Consider the following 17728-nt stretch of genomic DNA (forward strand, 5'->3'; position numbering starts at 1 on the left):
GATGCTATTGTAAATGGAGTTTTCTTAATTTCAATTATAAGTAGTTCAATTTTGAGTTGCTAGTATATAAACATAATTATTTTTGTATATTGATATTATCTCCTTGCCACATTGCTGAACTTGTTTATTAGTTCCAGTAGTGCTTTAGTATATTCTTTAGCATTTCTTTAAACAAGATCATGCCATCTGAAAATAGAGTTTTGCTTCTTTCTTTCCAATCTTGATGCCTTTTCTTTCTTTCTTTTACCTAATTGTATTGACTAGAAACTTCAGTATATATTAAGTAGAAGTGGTAAAGTCAACATTCTTATCTCATTCCTAATTTCAGGAGGAAGGACTTTAGTTTTTTACCATTTAGTATGTGGGGTTTTTCATAGATGCCCTTTAGCAGATTGAGGATGTTCCTTTCTATCCCCAGTTTGTTGAGTTTTTTTTTCTTTTATTCATGGAAGGGTATTGGTTTTTGTCAAATACTTTCACTGAAATAATCTTATGGTTTCTGTCTTTTAGTCCATTAATGTGGTATATTATATTAATTGATGTTTGAAGGTTAAACCAATTTTTTGTTCTTGGGACAAACTCCATTTGTTCATGGCATATAATTCTTTTTTTAAAAAAAGATTTTATTTATTTTTTTTTAGAGAGAGAGAGAAAGAGAAGGAGAGAAAATATCGATGTGTGGTTGCCTCTTGCACCCACCAAATGTGGACCTGGCCCACAACCCAGGCATGTGCCCTAGACTAGGAATCAAACCAGCAGCTCTTTGGTTCGCAGGCCAGCACTCAATTCACTGACCTGCACCAGCCAAGGCATATAGTTATTTCTATATGTTGCTGGGTTTTGTTTGCTAGTATTTTGTTGAGGGTTTTGCATCTATAGTCTTAAAAATATTGCTTTGTAGGGATTTTTTTCCTTGTAATATCTTTGGTTTTTCTATCAGAGTAATACTGGCTTTATACAATGGGTTGAAGAGTCTCTTCCTTTTCTAATTTTCCTAAAAGTTTGTGAAGGATTGGTATTACTTATTTGAATGTTTGGTAAAATTCACCAGTGCGTCCTTCTGGGGTTGGACTGCTAATCTTTCTGGAAAATTTTAAGCATATTAATTTGATCTTTCTACTTGTTATAGGCCTATTCATATTTTCTATTTCTTCTTGAGCAGTCTTAGTAATTTGTGTCTTTCTAGGAACGTGTCCATTCCACCTATGTTATCTAATTTGTCGATTAAAGTTGTTTATAGTATTCCATTATAATCCCTTTTATCTATGCAAAATCAGTAATGATGTCCTCTCACCCCTTATTTTAATGACTTAAGGTTTTTTTTCCTTTTTTTCTTGATCAGCCTAGCAAAAGTTTTGTCAATATTGCTGGTTGTTTTAAAGAATCAGCCAGCTTTGGCTTTATTGACTTTTCTCTATTTTTCTAGCCTCTGTTTTATTAATTTCCATGCTAATTTTTTATTTCTTCCCTTCTGCTCGATTTAGATGTAGTTTGTTCTTCTTTTTCTAGGATATAGTTTTTTAATCTGAAAAAAGAGCATATTTTCTTCAGAGTGTTGCTTCAGTATTAAATAAACTCTGTGCCTAGCATCTAGTAGGTGTTCAATAAATACTAGTTCCCTTTTTAATTTGTTCATTCCTGTTGCTTTGGATCCATAAATCCAGCCTGTTGATACCAATTTAAATTTTGATACTGTCATCAAAAGATATTAGTCACGCTACTCAGCTGTGTAACATTTGCAAATCTGATAAAACATGATTCCAATACCTGCATCCAAGATGTGGATGAAAACAGTGGAGCAGGGCAGAAGCTGATGGTATGCCGCGGCAAACCTCTTCCAGATGGACATCAATCCTTTCGTCAATGTTCTTTGGGCACAGCGGTTCAGCCATAAATCTAGCCAGCTGTCCACATTTGCCCCTGCCAAATGCCCTGCTAAATCTCTGTTGTCTGTGGCACTCCCCAATTCTCTCATCTCTACAGTGGGCTGCTGGCCTCACCCATCTGTCATCTGTGCTTCCTCCTAGATGTAGTAGATTGAATTATTGGTCCCAATCCCCCCTTCCTGAATTCACACCCTTGCCATAGCTTTACGAGTGGAGGGCACTTTACATTCTTTACTTGGATTTTGGCTATAAGATTTGCTTTAGCCAGTGGCATGTGGATGAAAGCCTAAGCCTTAAGAGGCCTCACATGTTTCAGCTTATTATCTTGTACCTCTGGCATCACCCTTGAGGAGAACACAACTATGCTAGTTTTTTGGTCCAAGGGGCATGAGAAATGTGTGCAATACATCTAGGCCCACAATCCTACAGCATGAAGCAGAGACTCTGTAACCAACCCAGAGATCCCTGAGAACAAATGATAGTTATTTCAAACCAAAGTGTGTTGGGGTGAATGATTTTACATCATTGGAGCAATACCTGACCAATATACTCGGTCAGACCCATTAGAAGGCTGTGCATGTGGTATTTCACCAGGTGTAAGAAGAGATGGTAGAGGCACCTTAAGGCTGAGACTCTGCTCTGAACTAGTGGAAAGAACTTTGGGCTGAGGATAGTTTAGGAAGAATCCAGTTCCTGAGGCAGTTCTCACTTCTCTCTACCTGCAACCCACAGGCCTTCCACCCACACAGCAGTCCTCTGCCATTTTTCTGCAGGTGGGACATATCTGGTGCGCAATGGCCATATGAAAGATGCATTTCCTCTCCAAGATCCAAATTTTGACAAAACTCCAAAAGATCATTTTGAGGAAGTCACTTCAATAATTGACAAGCACAACAACTAGTGGTACTGGAGTAAAGGGTGTTCACACTGGATTATAGCTTGGATCCTAGGGTCTGTGGCTGACGTAAAAGTCCAGCATCTGTACAGGTTATTAACCTCTCTCCTCTATTGAATGCAGGGCAATGAGATTGTCTCTCTCCAACTGAGGACGATCCACTTGGAAGTGAGTGAAGCTTCCACGTCAGGCCCCTCACTTTCCAGAACCATTTAAAGAACCTTGGGAGGGACCTTCACAGTGTGTGCATATGGTTCCACATTTTTGTAGAATTTACAAAGGTGAGGATTTCAGATGCATTTGTGCAACAACTATCCCTGTCCATTCTCTCTTCTATTGAACTTCTATTTGTGTCAGGTGGCATTGAAGTGGCCAAGGGTTTCACTGGTATCTGTTAAGGTGGTTTGCGTTGGGATGCATGTAGTTTGGGTTCAGTGGGATATGTTTCTGTGGTTTACATCACGCTCAGATATAAGTCATTGCTGACCATGCTGGTGCAGGAATGGTTTCTGAGAATGCTCATCCTGTGAATGCTTGCAGGATCATGACGTGAATGTGCCTGTGGCACTAGCTCCCGAAGTATGTGAGTGATGCAGAACAAACGAGACTTGAAATGCATGAAAAACCGATGGAAGAATAACCTTCCAATTATTAGGCATATAACACTGTAAGCAATAGACTCAGTTCTCATCAATGCCTAGTCAAAACAGAAGTTCCTTTATGCAAGAATATGTTCAATTAGGTAGAACATACAATAATCATTGTATTGTATGTCTTTTTTTCCTTTTTCAATAGGAATTATGTAAAATAGAATTGGTTAGAATTCCTAGGCTTCTTTTCTTTTATTATTTTCATTATTGATATTCATCATCAAATTTGTAATTTGCTATCATTCCTTTTCTCATTCTAAATAAATATTTATTTCATATTTAACTTTGTATCTATAGTTTTGTATATTTTTCTTCAAATGTGCCCCCAAATTATGTAAGTTTTTGCCCCCAGGAAACCTCTTTCTGCCCCTGCCTGGTGGAGGTCACACACCAAAAGCCTTCGAAGGGCAGCATTACCTTCAGCAGGGAAGCAGTGTGCCTGCTCAGGGGTCCCCAGTACCACACAGAGCACCCTGCTCTCTGCTGAAGGTGCAGGGTCACTTGGCTCCCCTCGAGGGCTGGCATTTGGGAGCACCCATCCTGGGTTTTTAAAGAGAAGCCAATAATATGAATTTTTATATGACTTCCCCCAAATCTTAAAAGTTAACATAGACCTACTGTGTGGGCTGTCCTTTTGCATCCTCCTGAGATACCTTTGCCCTGCTGTAATTTACTTTTTAAAGGTAAACAATTCGTAAGCACCAGAGCTTTATTGTTGACGACAGGGTCTTGTCATGGGCCCGTGGTGACACCAGTAGGTCAGAGCGCTGTAGCAGGGACCGAGGCCTAGGGGCTTTTCAGGGTCCCGTAGGCTTTGATGCACAGGTGTTTCCTCCAACAGGCCTGCCACCTGGCATCAGTGCAGATGAGGAAAGACCTTGAACTGCGGTGGGCAGACAGGACACTCTTCTGGGCTGGGCAGGCCATGGGGCTTAGAGGAGCAAGGGCAGCGGAGGCCACAGCCACAGAGTCAGGCCTGTGTCCTCTGTGGCCCTGAGGGACGGGAGTCCGTGGAAGGGCACTGGGGGATTGCAAGAGTTAATGTGATAATGTCTGTCAATTATTTTAAGCCATGTGGAGGAAAAATATATTATAAATAGCCAGGGCCATAACAGATTCAAAGGGTAAGTGTATTGATAGCTTTTCCTCTTCCTAAGATTTCTGATATTTCAAAACAAGATTATTTCAGGAGTGCATCTATTTTAATTCAAGAGATTCTTCTTTAAACACGTTTCATGGTGAGAGAGACTGTCTCCTGTTCTGCCCCAGCTTTTTCCACGGAAAGGCCAAGCTCTGGTTTCACACACCTCATGCCGGCCTCGAGCCTTTGAAAACCTTTCCGGGTGCCACCAGGCCACTGTGCATGTTAGCAGAGGCCTGGCTTTGGGCTGGGCTTGACATTTTAATCCCCAGAATCCACCTTGTTTACCACTTGACAGCAGCAGGTTTCATTTTGAACAAGGTGCTTTGTAACCTCCAGATCCCAAAGCAGGACATGGCAACACATGCACACTCACACGGAGCAAAAATGCTCCCTGAGATTAGAGGCTGGCTGAGCTGCCGCTTGCTCACCGTCCCTGCGGTGCACCAGGCCAGGAGATGCTGCAGGTCTGGAACAGGCCGAGAGCTTGACCCCAGTGCAAGTGCTGGTGAATAAAGGGCCTTTGGGCTTTTCTGGGGGCAGGCTCAGGATCCTGTTTATGGCTGGTCCTGGGCCTTGACAAGCTTGTATTTCTTCATTCGCACAACATAACTTTCCTGATTCATAGCCCCGGCCTCCAGCGCCAGATGCTGAAGTCAGGCAGGCAGCTCGGATTCCGGCGGCTCCTGTTGCTCTCACCGGGATTAGCACAGGGAATGGACGGCTGGAGCACGGGGGTGCGTGGCCTTCTCCTCTTCCAGCCTGGCTGCAGTTATGTCTTTGCAAGCATTTATTTTTAAAAAACTCCTTTTGCTGTTGTGCAGACATGGCTTCTCTATGATATCTCTCTCCCTGCTAGTCCTTTGCCCTGCACATCCATGCTTCTCACAGTTGAAGACCTCACAGCTGAGCTTGCTGGGATTCTGATTTCTACCAAGATTTGAAATGAGGTAAAATGGCTCTAACAGAGAACAGGAAGATGCTGTCACCATGTTGGGGTTCTACGGAAAAGTGAAGCCCATTCTGCAAAAAGGACAGCAATGGGACCCATTGCTTCCAACAGGGCAAAGATAGCCCCATGTAATAGGGAGGAGAGCAGAATAAACCCATTTCCCATCCTCTCAACATGAGCTATTGTGTAATGAAGATGAATTCAGATTTGACAGTGTTAATGCTGTTGAATTATGAATTTGATTAAGGTGGGCAATCACTTAGCAAATCACAGGCTGGAGACCAGTTGTTTGTGTGCTCAGCAAATGCAAATTGATGATCCTCCCCTCCTGCAGTTCTGGGCAACTTTGACAAAGCCTTGGCCGTTCATCTGCCCTATGTGCATTGGCTGTAGTATTTCACCAATACCCCATGGAGTACATGCTAGTGGGCTGAAGAAGGACAAAGGTAGCATTTTGCTTAGTCAATCAAATGTGGAGGCAATAGAGGGCAGGATTCTGAATGTTATAAATACATTCCTTACCGTGGAATCAGTCTGTGTATATCTTCAATAAGAATACTCATATGGCAGCTAAAGTGTTCTTTGGATACTTATGAGTCAATGTCTAGGATTTGCCTCAAGTACTCCAGGAAAAAATTTAAAAAATGTTTGCATATGTACATCAGAGAAGAAACAGATAAACAAGTAAAACAAGAGTGACAAAGTGTTTAGAATTGTTGAAGTCAGGTGATGAAAACATGGCGGCTTCATTATTCTCCCCACTCTTGTGTCTATTGGAAATATTCCACAATATAGATCTTCCCTAAACCTATAAAAAAATTCCCTGAAGACAATTAGGCAAGCTGTGAAGTGAGATAACAGCAGAGGTGCAAAAATTAAAAATAAAAGATATAGAAGAAAAACATAAAAGCCCAAGTAGGTAGATGGATAAAGTGTTTGAACAGACAACTGATTGAAAAAAATCATGTCTAATAAAATTTGAAAACCTGTTCAACCTCACTAAAACAATTAAAGAAATTTAAATGAGAGCAATAGAATGTCATTTTTATTCCCAAGGAATGAGCTAAGACTTAAAGAGTAGAACGCCTAATGCCTCGTCTCCCACAAGCAGCTGCTCAGAGTGCATATTGGGACAAGCTTTTGGAAGCCAAATTAGCAACGTGATTTCAACAACCTTACATTTTTTCCTATCCACTCAGCCAGTAGTTCCACTTCTAGGAATTTTGCCTAAGGAAACAAGGAAAGATGTGAGTGGTGACTTGTGATTTATGTATTGTACTTGAATGACTGTGCTAGTATTATAAAGAGGAGTAAACACAATTGGAAATGACCCAAACACCCAACAATAAATGACAGCTTAGGTAATTTTTTGACAATTAATTTGTGCAGTTATTCAACAGATATTTATCAGTATCCTTCTACAAGCCACACACAGGGGACACAAAGGTAAATAAAACACGCTCCTATCTTCACATAGTTGATAGGACCATTGGGACACAGATAAGGAAATAGCGACAAAGGTCATTTGTTAAGGGAGAATACTGCAGATGTTAAACACCTGAGTTGCAAGGAACAACTTTGCTTTATGGTAAATGCAGGACAAAAATTGTATATATTGCCTTGTGTAAAAATATTTACATAAAAATACAAAGATTGAAAAGCAGTGTATAAAATGTTAACATACTTATTTCTGAGTGCTGGGGTAATGGGTGATAATTTTTTTTCCCTAGAGTTTTCTCCAACTTGCAAGATATTCTCTAATCAAAATATATAATTTTAGAATTAGAAAAAATAAACATAAAAAGGAAGGGTGCTACATTTAATGAAGATCTATTTTTTTATATTTTTATTGCATTTATTGGGGTTACATTGGTTAATAAAACCAATTGTATAATTCTATAATATATCATTTGTACACCGTATTATGTGTTCACCACCCAAAGTCAAGTCTCCTTCTGTCAGTATTTATCCCCACTGTACCCTCTTATACCTGCCCCTACCCTTTTCCCTCTGGTAATCACACACTGTTCTCTGCATCTATGAGGGTTTTTTTCCCTTAATCCCATCACTCAGCCTCACAACACCCCCCACCACCCCTCTGACAGCTGCCAATGTGTTCTCTGTAACTATGAGTGTTTCCATTTTTTTGTTAGTTTATTATGTTAATTATATTCCACATATAAGAGAAATCACATGGTATTTGTCTTTCTCTGGATTTGCCGACACTTTGATTTTAGGCTTCTAGTCCCCAGAAAAATTCTGTTGCCTGAAGCCACTCAGTTTATGGTACTTTCTACAGCAACACTCAATTACAGGGGACAAGACAAACACTTTGAGGAGGGTAGAGGACAGTGAGCAAGCAGTCTATGGAGAGTGTGCATACAAGCAGACGTGTGCTTGTGAGTGTGTGTGCACATGAGTGTATGCGTGGCCCATTGAGTTGCATTTGCAATTTTAACTTGATCCAATTTCATACTTAATTTAAATAATGGGGGCTTAGGGCGTGGTCTTCAACTTCTACCCTCTCACTTCTCACCCATGAGCACTCCTCTGTCTGACCTGTCAGCTACCCTCTCTGCCTTTCACTTGCTCAGCTATCATCGATTGCTGACTGAGTCCCTTCCCTCTGCCATCTTCCCCTCTTGCAGCTCTCCCTGCTTCTTCTCCTTTGGCTCCTTTCTTCCAAGCACAGAGCCATGACAGAGTCTGGTGCTTAGGATGAATGGTGGTAAGTCCAGAGTGGCAGGAATGTGGAACTGGGTGGGTGGGAGATACCAGCAGAGGAGACCAAGAGCTGGAAGGACCAGGATGGTGCATTTCCTCACCAGGCAGCAGGGAGACAGCAGGGCCACTGAGCAGAGGAACTGGTGGCCCAATTGTTTCAGGAAACTCTCCCTGGTAGTAGAGTGAAAAAGGCTGACTTGGGAGGGCTTATGACTGGCCACAGAAGTCTCCCTGAGGGAACCCAGGTGAGAGGTGGGATTCTGGTTAGGTTGTGAGAACGGAGATAAAGGGGATGTTGGAAGTATTGGAGTCAGGATTCTCTCTACATAATGAGCACTGGGTAATACTGGGCCTACCTCATTGAGCCACCAGGGTGAGCCACCGAGTCTTCACATTCCACGTGGAAGGTCATAGGATGCAACAGTGTGCAGCAGGATGCCAGCTAGGACCTCGCATCAGTCATCTTCCTCTATTCATCTCAGACACACAGCTCACAATCTGCATGTGTCTGCCTCAATAGGAGTCTGGTGATGCCTGCTTCCCTACGGCAATGATGACCTCCCCAAATCTCCCTTCCTCTGGACACACTTCCATCGAAAATTCCAGCCCCAGCACAGCAAGTTCTCCTTTCCAAGAGTCCAGGACTTTCTAAGATGTAGCCCTTCAATTTACAGTGTTGCCTCCCATAGCACCTGTCCCTGCCCCACGCCCCCAAACAACAATCATGTAACATGTGGTCTTATGTGTCTGGCTTCTTTCACTTAGCATGTTTTCAAGGTTTGTCATGTTTTAGCATGTATCAGTACTTCATTCCTTTTTCTTGCCAAATAACATTCCATTGTATGGATGTGCCACATTTAGGGTAGGAGGCAGAGTCTGGAAGTCATGGCAGTTTTTGCAGAGCTTTATGTGGACCACTCTGAACTACTAATCTGTTTCTGCTGGTCCCCTTTGAGTGTGATGTTCATCCCACCACACCTCACTACCCACCTGTGATGGGACTCTGAGCCCAATGGGACTCTGGCTAAGAGTCCCATTGGGTAATAAGCAGAGCCCTGTCCACAGTGGAGATTCAGTTATATATGCACTGCATAACTTGATGGTGGGTTGGGGGAGGGGCAGAGAAGAGGGGCAGAGGGAATGTACTGTGCAGACTTACAGCAAGTTGTCAAGAAGGACACAGGGCCCGGAGGAGTAAAAAGGCTGGGTTAATATGGAGGGTTTGTCACAGTGGCCAGACTTGGCCTCAGGTCCTGATGAGAAGGGAGCTTTAGGCTATACTGGGGCACACCCTGGTGTAGTCTTGCAGGGACACCTTTAGATTCCCAGGGTAGGTGGTTTTAAGATCTAGCTGAAAGAATTGTGTCTTGAGGAACTGAAGCTAATCTGCTAGAGAAATGGATGGTAAATTGACAGGAATTTACCCAAACTGTCCCGAGCACCTCTGTAGCAGGCCCTTCCCCCTTGCTCAGAGCAGGGCATCAAGAAGGAAGTGGGTGAGTGGCTCCAGCCACTGAGTGGGAAGGTGCTGAGGGCACCAAAGGACAGAGAGCGGGGAAAGTGGTGATAATGGTCCAGGTGTGGGACGGAAGGTGCAAAGAGGAGCCTTCCAGGGTTTCTCCAGTGGGAATGGTGGAATGTAGGGAACAAGGCTAGATGCCCAGAGAAAAACTGGGCATGTGGCCTGGTGAGCTAGATGTGTCCCTCCCACAGCAACGGGCTCTGACCTGGATGGGAGAGTGACGCATGCGGAATTTCCAAGTGTGTTTCTGATTCTGTGGGCCTGCTGACAAAACTCTGAACCCCCACTGGAAACTGGATCCAAATTTTAGACAAAGATGATTTGTCAAAAAGCAGAGAGATAAGATCTTACTAGAAAGCTCTTGATTGTGTATCCACTCTTTAATGAGTTTCTGTGTGTGTTTTGCTAAGCTAGATTCTTTCCCATTACCTAAATGGAATACCAGTCCCCTCATCTTTTTTTTTTAAAGAAACAGTGTTATTGAAGTATAATGACATACAGTAAAGTGGCATAAAGTACACAATTTGGTAAGTTTTGAAGTGCATACATATTTGCAAAATCACCTCCACAATTAAGAATGAGAACACATCCATCACCCTAAACTGTTTCCTTATGGCCCTCGGTAACCTGTCCCTCCATCCCCTAACCCCCCACACTCGCCCCTGCCTCCCGCTGCTGTCTGGCAACTTTCTCAGAGCATTAAACTGGGGCAATCATAGGGCTCACCTCATTTGTTTTCTCTCAAGGATAATTCTTCGTTTTGCCCAGTGCCCAGTGGCTTGCATATCATTGTTGCATATATTTTGTCTGAGCTTGTAGTCTAGTCAGGAGGTAATTCTGGTCTCTGTTACTCCATTTTGAATGGAAAGGGAATTCCAACCCATTCATCTTGAATGATTCTCTGCAACTTGATCAGAAAACAGTGCACTCTCTTCTTCAATTCAGAAAGTCTTAGTGTCGTGGTAGATTGTCTTGGATATGCATTATATGAGAGTTACTTTCTTTTTCTTTGTTTTAAAAAAATCCTCACCTGAGGGCATACTTATTGATTTTGGAGAGAGGGGAAGGGAGAGAGAGAGAGAGAGAGAGAGAGAGAGAGAGAGAGAGAGAGAGAGAGAGAGAGAGAAAATTGATGTGTGAGAGAAACATTGATTGGTCACCTTCCAGGGATCAAATCCACAACCCAGGCATATGAACTGACTGGGAATTGAACCCATGACTTTTTGGTATATGGGATGACACTGCAACCAACTGATCCACACTGGCCAGGATGAGAGTTACTTTCACCCATCCAGTCATTCAACAAATATTTTTGAGGATGCCGCCTGTGCAGAGCTCTGCCTTTTGCATTGGGAAGAGCAAGACAGACACTATCCCTGCTGTCTAGGAAGTCTGCGTCAAGTGGAGGACACAGATAACTGAATAGGTGATCCCAGTTTAGAAAAACAGGGCCACACGAGAGGTTGTCATGATGTTCTATGGGTGTGCGTGTTCAGACTGGAGCATATTATTTCAGGGCCCCAGTTCACATCCCCTCGGTCCACTTTTGACTGCAGTTGCAGCTGTGGTGGGACGTGACCTCATTCCACCTTGGACCTTCACCTCCCTGCTTCTCTGCCTCAGGCCCTCTCTAAAGCTTCAGATATCCACACACCTGCAAAGAAGAGCCCCTCAGAATTATAGTCCGGGAAAGGGAGTGGGGAGTTAATGGCTGTGTTAGCCCTTAACCAATGGGAGATGGGAGCTGTGATGAAGGACCCACTCCTGTCCTTTGGATGGACAGTCTTAGGGGGACATTCTGTATGTTTCTCAGAGGTCCCGGCAGGATGGAGCCCCCCATTACCTACAGCAATAGTTACAGTGGAGTTTTCTCTTTCCTGACTTAGTCCCCCCAAATCTTCTCTCCTGCTCTCTGGGATCACTTCCTAAATAAATTGTCTGTATCCAAGGAGTTGTCTCAGGCTCTGCTTTCAGGGTGACTCAAATAAAGACCTAAACTTACCTAGATTTATTACAACAATCCGGTTTTATAGATGAGAAAATTGAGTCTTGGAGTTTTTCCTGAGATCACAGGGCTGGAGAGTGGGAGCCAGGATGCAAACATAGGTGATTGGACTCCAATCTCTGTTCTCTCCACACTCTCTGGATTGCTCGCCTCGGAAGCTGCATTATCAAGGGCTTACATCTGGGAGCTGCAGGGAGTTTGCCATGCACCATCCAGGGGCCCAACAACCTCTTTGTAGTGACAGTAAAGCCAATAGCGAAATGAAAAAACCACGCCTGTGTGCCAGTGTGTGTCCAGGTAGCGTGTGATGATGACTCAGGGACAATGCTTAAGTCTTGGCTATGAATCAGGAGCCACATATGTGCAGGGTGCTGGGATTCACAAATGCAAACACATGCCCCTTCACTCCAAGAGTTCATAGTCTAGGGACAGAATGGACAACAGACTGACATTACGTTCAGGTGGGATGTAGGTTAGTCAGGGCTCAAGAGCGCATCCCCAGAGGGAGTGACTAGTGTATTCTGAGTGGGGACGGAAGGGCGTCCATCAGGAGAGAACATGACACAGAGGCCTGGACCAGCCGCTGCTCAGGGCCCTATTGGCAGGCGGGAAGAGTTGATGCAAGGTGTATTGGGCGGGGGTTGGTAGGAAGGAGTGGGGAGGAAAAGGAAGAACTCAGAAGAGAGTCAGGAAGTCGGTCCCAAAGGTTCTGCCAAGGAATCTGGGCCTGGCAGTGGGAGCCTCTGTAGGATTTTAAGTAGGTCATTGGTTTTTAGCTGTAGGAGGCATCACAATCAATTGGAGAGTTTGTTAAAACACAGATTGTTGGGCCCAGCCCTGGAGTTGCTGGATCAGTAGGTCTGGGATATGTCCTGAGAATTTGCATTTCTCACCAGTTCCCAGGGGATGCTGATGCTGCTGGTCTGGGAACCACACTTGAGAACCACTGAAGCAGCGATGTGATGTTCTCAGAGTTTCTCGGGGCGGGGGGGGTGGTGGCGCGGAGAGGGCCTAGCTAGGATAGGGTAGCAGGTGAGAGGGCTGTCACAGTGATGCTGGGACAGCCGAATGGCCTGAACTAGGAGTGTTAGGATAGAGAGAGGGGAATGGGAAGGAGAGTCAACAGGCCTTCAGTGGTTTGGGGGAAGGGTAATAAAAAAATCCAAGTGGATCTTATCATCATTTCAGAATCTCCAGACCAGGAGTCAGTATATCCAACCAGGGGAACTGCACAGAGAGGCAGACAGGCTGTCCTCCCTCCCTTTCTTTCTTCTACCACCTTCCCTTCTAGTTAGAAAAGCAGCAAAATTGTTCAGAGAAAAGAAAAATGCCACAATGAAGTTAAAGTGAGATAATAAAATGAAATGAAAGACAAGCAAAGAATCAGTCCACCCACTGGAACCCAAAGACCAGGAGAGCTAAGCAGACAGAAGTGGAAGAAAGACAGACAGACAGAGAGACCTGAGCTTCCAGCCCTGGACCTTGGGCACCCTGAGGTAGTTCCAGTCTTCCAACAGTTAATTAAGCCCTTGCTACCAGCCGACGTGGAATTTGAGCTTGGCGTTGGAGGAAAGGTGTACTTGTAAACAAGGGCTCCACTAAGCCCATTAACTGTTGACTATCTCACCTGCTCTACCTGTGCTGCTGCTTCCCTGGATCCTGTAGCTTACAACGCTGCTGAGACAGATCACCCTTACCATCCCCTGGCCAGCATTCCCAATGTGAGCTCTTCATGGACACGTTGAGCATGGGCGTTTATGCCAGACCAGGTCAGACACTGACTAAAGCTGTATGGCCAGAGCCCTTCCTTCCCTGCTGATAAATGTCCTGGCCCCTGTAGGCTTCTGCTGGAGGAATGACCCCACAGAGCTCATCTTCCTTTTCCTGACCCTGTGGAAGCAGGACTACCGTCAGTAGTCCTGAGCCGAGGGCGGCAAGTCCCAGACTTTGTTCCTGGACAGCTCGTGGGTGGGGTGGAGCTGCCTCCTGCTTTGAGGGTCGGGTATCCACTAGGCTGCTTTGAGCGTCCAGGTGGCTTGGGTCAGGCCTCAGTGCTGGTGCCTCTATACCACACAGGGAAGCCGCTCTTTCCCAGGGACCCTTTCCCTACACTGATGGGACTGCAGCCTCTCCATGGGGGCAGTGGGAGGCCAGCTCATCTGGGGAGGGGTCTGGAAGAGAAAGGGGTTTCTGTAAGCCAGCTGGCCATCCATCCTCTGGCCTGATCTTCCCCACTCAGCCTGGGCACTGCCAGCCTCTCTTACCTGGAAGTGCTGGGCATTCCTGCTCTGAGAGAGAAAGGGATCTATGGCCAACCAAGACCAGCAGATTCTCTAGAGAAAACATGACAGGCTTCTTTAAAAACAAGGTGAAATTCACATAGTATAAAGTTAACCATTTAAAAGTGAACAATTCCATGATATTTAGTACAATCACAATGTTGTGCAACTACCACCTCTATCAAGTTCCAAAACATCTGCATCACCCAAATAATACCCTGTACCCATTAAGCAGTTATTCCCCATTCCCCCTGCTCCCCAGCCCCTGGCTACTGCCCATACGCTTTCTCTGTCTGAGACTTGTCCACTCTGGACATTTCATGTAATTAGAATCACACAACATGTTACCTTCTGTGTCTGGCTTCTCTCATTTAGCACAATTTTCAGGTTTATCCATTTAATACCACATATCAGTACTTCAGTCCATTTTATGGCTGAATAGTTTCGAATCACATGGATATATCATATTTCATTTATGCGTCACCCACTGATGGATTTTGGGGTTCTTGCTGCCTTTTGGCTGTTGTGAATAATGCCACTACAAATATTTGTGTACAAAGGTTCTTTTGAGTACCCACTTTCAATTATTTTGGGTATATACCTGTGACTTGGAATGGCTTATATAGGAATAGGTTGTATGATAATTTGATGTTTATCTTTTTGAGGAATCTTACTTTTACTTCAGGTGTTTTCATGCCTCAGTTTGACCTGGCTAGAGTTGCCAGGATGCCATGACTGGTCAGATGGTTCCCAGGTTGTAGCTCAGGCAACTGAACCAGTGGGTGAATGGTGATGCTGTCACTTTGGGGAGCGCACGTAGGGGCCAGGAGAGGCATTCCACTGGGACCCATTGGATTTGAAGTGTCTGTTGCATGGCCACATGGACATGAGTAGGGGGAGGGCTAGGTGTGCTCAGCTGCAACCACGGGGGCAGGTGTGGGCAGGGGGCTGAAGTGGGGCTCATCAGCAGCTGGGGTCATCACATGTATCTACACAGATGGAGCACCTATCACTTCCTGGGCACTGCCCTAAGCACTGTCCATGTCAAACCATCCTAACAACCCCATCGGGTTCTATGAAACCCCCACTTTCCATCTAAGGAGGAAAGGACTGGGCTCCCTCGACACTTCCTAAATCCCACAAGCACAGAGCTCATTGATTTCCATGTGGCTTTGTTTTGGGCTGAAATCCTGGAAGACTGAGCTCCATGAGGACAGGGCCTTGTCTTTCCTCTCCGCTTCCCCAGGCCTGACTCAGAGGCTGGTGTGCTCGTCCAGGGGGGTCTAAGCATGAATGGACTTCCTGAGGCTTCAGAGTAAGAAGAGAGAAAAGGGACAAAAGTGGCATCTGGGGAGCCCTCACATGTAAGGGCAGGTAGAAAAAAAGTAATCAGTAAAAGAGACCAAGAAAAATGCTCAGAGAGGTAGGGAGGAATCAGAACTGTCAAGGGGATATTTTATTTTATTTTATTTTATTTTATTTTATTTTATTTTATTTTATTTTATTTTATTTTATTTTATTTTATTTTATTTTATTTTATTTTATTTTATTTTATTTTATTTTATTTTACTTTTTTAATACTCACCCGAGGACATGTTTATTGATTGGAGGTGGGGGCAGATATGTATCCACGTGGGAGAGAAACATCGACTGGTTGCCTCTCACACGCACTGCCAGGGGATCAAACCCACAACCTAAGAACGTGCCCTGACTGGGGATCAAACCAGCAACCTTTTGGTGTAGGGGATGATGCTTCAACTAGCTGAGCCACCCAGCCAGGGCAAGGGGAGGTATTTTAAAATGAGCCAACCCACCCCAAGAACACCTTGCATGTGGACATTTGGGCGCAAGTTTCTAAGGTGAGGCCATGTCAGATGTGACCATTGCTGCAGCCGGCCCAGTGCCTGGGATAAGTTTCCAACACGTGTGGGTCGTGAGCCTGCGGTGACAGGAGGACAGGACGGCTGCTCCCCCATCCTGGAGAGTGAGAGCTGACGGAGGGATGGAGTGGTGGAAGGCAGCCAGCTCCTCTCCTGGCCAATTACTGAGGGACGGCAGAAGACTAGGTACTCAGACAGCACATTCCTTTATCCCCTTGGAAAGAATTAATTACAGTCATAAAAAGAAGAGAGAAAGAATTTCCTCCACATGCTCTCACAGCCAGGTCAGGACAGAGGTACAGCCGCCCAGGGCTGGGAATCATGGGAAGAAAAGCCCCTTCCTCTGGGAGAAAATGGCAGGAGGTCTCGTTAGTGCAATTAAAATGCAGGGCTGACAAGTGAAGGTCCTTGGTGATTGTCTGTGCCGCAGGGGACTGAGCTGTTTAAAGCGCTGCGTCTCCTCCCCCTCGTCCTGTCCCAGCTTGTGGGTGACCTGTGCTGCCTCCCCCCGCCTGCCCGCTCTGGCTTCGCCGCTGCCCAGGCACGATGTGGGTCTGGCGGCCAGTGGCCTGGCAGAAGCTCAATTGCTGGGAGGGAAGGGCCTTTGGGGAGTCCAGGCCCAAAGTGGGCACGAATGTCGTAGGCAGTCGGGGCTGTGTGTCTCCATCCTTTGTTCTGTGTCCTCAGCTGTGGGGGTCTGCGCAGGTGTGACCTGGACAGCGGCCTGTCTCTCTGCCAGTCAGTAGGTGTCTGGCTGGCTGTCTCCGTATGGTCTTCCTAAACTGATCTCTAGACACAAGCCCTCTCTGCCCGTTCCCTTTGCATCTGTCACCGCTCTATTTACAGTTTCATTTCTCTATATTTATCCCAGCTCTCTTTCCCCTCATTGTCTCCCTGTTGTCAGTGCCTCCTTCCACGGGGACTTGTCAGTAACTCCTGGGTTACTCCAGGGTTTCTTCCAGGTCTTCGGACCCTGGCTAAGGACCCCCATTGACACCACAGTTGGAAAACTGACCTATAGGCCTTGATAGCTTGCAGGGCCATGGTCCATCACTTAAAGCAGGGGTGTCAAACTCATTTTCACCGGGGGCCACATTGGCCTCGCAGTTGCCTTCAAAGGGCCGAATGTAATTTCAACTCCTTAACTGTTAAGGAGCAGTTACATTTATAGTCCTAAAATTACATTCGGCCCTTTGAAGGCACCCGTGAGGCTGATGTGACCTCCGGTGAAAATAAATTTGACACCCTTGACTTAGAGAGTAAGCCAGTGCCTCCTGGTTTCCTGAGTCCCCACTAACCACCGTGGTCCTGGGTGTCCACACAAATGGCCAGCCACAGATCTCAGGCTAGGGCATTGCAGGCCAGTTTCCCATACTGTCCTCACAATGAACCTGGTAGGTAGATGGTTCTGATATATACACTTCTACAAATAAGAAAGCAAAGGCTCAGAGAGGTAGGGTAACAGACCTGAGGACCCAGAGCTAGACAGCAGCAGAATGCTCTGGGCCCAGACCCCACCCTCCAGACTACTTTGCACTGCTGCCTCAGGGCACTGTAAGGTGGGCCGCAGACGTGTCTAACACTGGCACTGGTGTGAATGTGCATTTCACTGTGAGTAACTGTGGGGTTTGTATGTGCACCTACCTGTATGGGGTTGTTTATACATGTGCTGCTCATGTGGTGTAAGATCTGGTTCCTCTTTTTAGGGAATCCCTTAAGACAATATAAAATGCCCCTTTCAGTCTTTCCTGAAAAACGTGACAAATTGTGTCTCTGAGCTAAAGGACTTGCCAG

This window comes from Phyllostomus hastatus, unplaced genomic scaffold (genome assembly GCF_019186645.2).
Source record: "Phyllostomus hastatus isolate PE091 unplaced genomic scaffold, TTU_PhHast_1.1 phas_scaffold_129, whole genome shotgun sequence".
In the NCBI taxonomy this organism is placed as follows: domain Eukaryota; kingdom Metazoa; phylum Chordata; class Mammalia; order Chiroptera; family Phyllostomidae; genus Phyllostomus; species Phyllostomus hastatus.